The sequence below is a fragment of the Neopsephotus bourkii genome, unplaced genomic scaffold (genome assembly GCF_033783945.1).
Source record: "Neopsephotus bourkii isolate Nb327-2 ecotype Australia unplaced genomic scaffold, CSIRO-AGI_Nbou_v1 NB_1328, whole genome shotgun sequence".
Taxonomy (NCBI): Eukaryota; Metazoa; Chordata; class Aves; order Psittaciformes; family Psittacidae; genus Neopsephotus; species Neopsephotus bourkii.
This window is the reverse complement of record NW_026901808.1, coordinates 2,173,911-2,178,401: the sequence shown is the minus strand read 5'-3', so window position 1 is coordinate 2,178,401 and position 4,491 is coordinate 2,173,911. Positions and strand designations below refer to the sequence as shown.

Here is a 4,491-nt window from a genome sequence, read left to right as displayed (position 1 = left end):
AAGTGAGGCCCTTTGAGCTCTCCCAGACCACAGTAGGCTGTGACCAGCATCTCTCTCTGCCTGGGACACTCACAAACTCAAGTTTGTGAAGTTTAGAGGGCCACTGACAAAAGCTGATGAGAGCCCTGGGCCAAAGACTCTCCACTCCTCAAGGTTCAACCCTCACCCATTGAGAAATGCTGAGACATTTGAAGTGACTATTTCACTGAATTCAGGGGGAATTTTTAACAGGTATAACTTTATCTACCTATCTGCATCTGGGTTCATGTGTGTCTAAATTGATTTAGATACCCTATAGCAAGTACGGTTGAATTGGTACTTTTAGAACCTCGTATCAAGATCACCTTTTGCTGGTATCCTGGATGTTGATTCTTTAGGCGATCCTAACTGATTATACATGTATCCATTTCGATATAAACCGTTGCCTGAGTCTGAGACCAAGAGTGGACCTAGTTGCACCTAAGCTCCATCAGGGGTTTCGGAAGCAAGGGGGGTCCACTCTGAACCCCATGACTCAACAGGAGGGGCCCCCTTACTCTTTTGTGTCTTTGATCTCTGTGTAAATACTTCTAAATCAATTCCAACTTAGAATCATATAATAGTTTGGGCTGAAAGGGACCTTCAGTCATCTAGTCCAAACCGCCTGCAAAGAACAGGGACATCTTCAACTACCTCAGCTTCCTCAGAAGCACATCCAGTCTGGCCTTGAATGTCTTCAGCCATAGGCAAGGCAGGCAGGCATATACAGTATACAGAGCACACTCTGCTACGAAGCTGCCAGGTATATACCCTGCACAAGCTGCCAATACCCTCCACCTTTGCAGCTTTCCACTCTTCCTGCTGCCTGAGAGGCAGCAGCAGCTTTGTTGCCAGAGGTGGTCCCACCCAGCACCACCCGGCATCCTCACTTTTCCACAGCCCTTGTGAGAGCAGCAGGAGCAACAGGCCTGTTGCCAGCTCACACTTCAGGCTCTGCATCCTCGCCCAGCTGTTTTTTCCTCCCATGCCCATGGCACAAATACACAGGAAGGTCTGTCAGCCCTTGGAGCTGAAAGACCTTCCGAGATAATTGTGGCTGGGGGCAGAAATATGTAATTATTCCCCCAGTTCAGACTCCTGTTTCTTGTAACACTCTTTACTGTCTGCAGAAATTGAACGCTGCCACTCAAACATCCTTCATCTGTGGGCGATAACATCCTGTTTTGTCTACACTGCTGCAAAGCTTTACAATGTCCCTGAGTCAGACTCCTCACAGTGAAGCAAAGGGACAAAAAGAATATGTATTTCAGTTATCTCCCAGTGCTATGGTTAAGGTTTTAAAATCTCCTACAGTCACATACATTCTTAATTTAAAATTTTCCTGTATAGCACCAGTGACAATTTGCTTACAGCAACCTTCATATCGTTCATTTTCTAGAGAGGAACAAACTTGGTCAAAAATACCCCTAGTCCTCTCCCACTGAAATTCTCATTGCCTGTCTGTAAGATGTTTTTCCACCTTTCTCCTATTGCAGATTAACTGACACAAGGATTTGGAGAAATGAAATTGAAATATAAGCAGCTTTTAATTTAATTAAAAAAAAAAAAAACACGGGGGAAAGGAAAAGGGGAAGAATCAGCTTAAAGGTGATAGCCTATTAAAGCTCTATAAAAGGGTGTTTTTTGAAAGCCATTTTTTGTCATTATTGTGGAAACCTGTATTATATTTTTTGGATTGTTTTCAACATTCTTCATAGAGCTTTTGCACTGACATACTTACATTGTGCATTAAGTTCTCCAACTCAAAAAAAAACCCTTTTTCCCCATAATATTGTACTTCCAGATTTTGCGTGTTAATGAGTTATCACCTCCACTTTTTGGTTCATGCAAAGCTTCAAAATAAGCATTAGAAATGCAAATAACCTACATATGAAAAATACATCAGGCTTTTAATAGTTCTTTCATATGAATTCTCTGTGGTGCTTTTAGTGACAGGTAAAAATCAGACCGGTTAAGAGCAGCTGGTGCAAAGAGGTGTAAAATTACAACTTATCTGCCTGATTGTCAGTGCCCCTGGGAGGCATAAAACTGAAGAAGTGTGAGTGCAGTTATTGCTGCTCTATTTTATGAGGATTTTTCTACTGAGTGGGAACAACTCAACTTCATACCTTTGGGTTTTCAAGGATCATCTTTGGAGGAGACTGACTCAACATGCTTCTCACTTGTGCTCTCCTCCTAGCCAGAATTATGCTCTCATCTGCCAATATGTGCTATCCTGATTTCCTCTCCTGGGGATCCTGAGAGCAGGAAGACATTATAAACTTATTACAGGCAATAACTATGGTCAGTCATAATTCTTCTCACAAAACAAACTTCCTTTAGGTTGCTTTAAATAAGGTTTCTAAGGGAATATGCTGATAGTCACTTTTTAATTGAGATTAAACAAATAATGATAATGATACCACCTGACAGGTATATTAGAACATTTATAATAGGGTATTTTAAATTGTTAAACAACTGAAAAAATCAAGCTAAAGTTACAGCCATGTAATTATTCTTATTCTATTTACACTATACTTCTTCAGGTCAAAGAAGCACTTGACTAATGGAAAGAAAGTGGTGATGGCTGTGTGCCCTTTGCAGACCACACCTGGAAACCATGTCAGGGTTAGACCATAACAGATGGTGACTGAGAAAAGACATCATTTAAGTACTGATGGTGTCTGCTTGCCAGAATGCCTCAGTTTTATCACAGAAGCAGAACTAGAGATTACTTCCTTCCAGTCCCTGAGCCGTAGGAAGGATGGCCTCAAGGATTCTGTCCGTAGAATCTTAGATGTAGTTCTCTAGTATGTCAGACATTGCTTACAGGTATTGAGAAAGGACTAATAAACTTTGCTGAATATATTAGAAAACTTGAGAAATACATAATAATGATCTTAGTAGCTATTTACCTTGTGGTAGCACCTGCAGGTCCTTCATAATTCTGGTTCTTCACTGTACAACGCACTTCATACACTACAAATTTTATCAGAGCTGATGGCAGTAGATGAAGATAAACACAGTCAACAGGGAGAACTAATAGTAGGGTAATTATACCAAGCAGAGATTGTAAAATATAAGCTATTTAATTACTGTCAAGGATTTTGTAAACAGGGAGGCACTTAATGTAAGTATTTGGAGAAGGAAAAATAAGTATTTTAGGGAACTTATGTACAAGATAAAAGAAGCAAAATGTTACATGAGAAAGAAAGTTGGATCAATGCATGGTAGAATTCTTGCTGAAGGATCTCCCCAGCCAGATACTGCATCTGCTTGGGAGAAGTGAAGGAACCAACTTTCAACATCTACATGCCACAGCTATAGTGACTGGTCGGATGACAGCAATGATCAAAAGACACATAGCTCTTTTCGTATTGCTCCTACCACTGGGGCAGTGTACCACAGGGTGTTGGACAGCAGCAGTCCTAGCTCAGTATTCCTCGGTATGCTGCAGTCTTCACAAGTACCATACTCTGACTTCTCAATCGCTAATGTGTTGCTGGTTGCAGTCTACTGTTGACCTGTTCACAGGAGCATATGTAACCCATTCCTGATACCCCCACTGGTTTCCAGTAGGTTAAATTCCAAGTGTGGAGGGTGGACAAGGGGTGAACTAAAGATCTGTGATCAAGACAAAACTTTGATCCCCTAGAACATAATAACATAAATCGCTCTGGATCCATCTCCACTTAGAACTAAGGATAGCCACAAATCTTTGTTCCTGCCTTCCTAACAGCAACATGCATTTCCTTATGGTCTTTTATAAGCTGGCCTTAGAGCAACACACACGTACCTGGGACTTTTTAAATCCAAACCAAAGTGCTTCCCTCTTGCAGGTAAAGTATTTCTTTATATAAGTACAAGGAATAAGAAAATACGCCTCCATATACACACAGCAGTTATTTCATCATGTATGAGTGTTCTGAGTAGAATACAACTAGAAAATGGGAAGCATGAGAAACTGAAGTGGTGTTACTGGCCTGGCAAAGAGGAAGTCTGAGGCTGGCTAAGGCTAAGATGCAACATGTCTTTAAAGTAAAGCCAAACCATACATGTTGTAGTTAATGAAAAGATGGGTCTGTGCACCACCACTTAAAATGGAAAGAAGGGTAGAGGGTGACATTCCGAGGTCAGAAAGCCTCATGGTCTCAATACAGCCTGAGTTTACTTAGTTTTAAAATGGCAGCATGATTTGCATAGGAGGTGTAGGTTTTGAAACGGTTCTTGAATACATCAATGTCCTGGGGCTAGTGTTCAATTAGCAGAGTCTGTTTCCAATGCTCGGGGAGCTCAGGAAGGCCCGTGTCTCGTGTACGTGATTCCTGCTTCGGCTGCTGCTTCAGCTTGAAATTCAAACTCTTTCCGCAGAGTTGGTGTTCCTTCTGTACATTCTCGTCTGCTGCCTCTCGACGCTTCAAGGCGGTTTCCTCTGTCCCAGGCGGGCTTATCAGGCCGGCAGCAGCGGAACCG

The 4,491-nt window shown here is 41.8% G+C and overlaps 1 long non-coding RNA gene across 1 annotated transcript; it reads right to left on the bottom strand.

Annotated features, from left to right (window-relative positions):
- Positions 1 to 808: 808 nt before the first annotated feature.
- LOC133219168 (uncharacterized) lies at positions 809 to 4,394 on the bottom strand. Its single transcript, XR_009727366.1, has 4 exons — positions 2,934 to 4,394; positions 2,148 to 2,276; positions 1,760 to 1,902; positions 809 to 1,235 (listed from the first exon to the last, which is right to left on the bottom strand). It is a non-coding gene; the product is annotated as an uncharacterized LOC133219168 (long non-coding RNA).
- Positions 4,395 to 4,491: the final 97 nt, after the last annotated feature.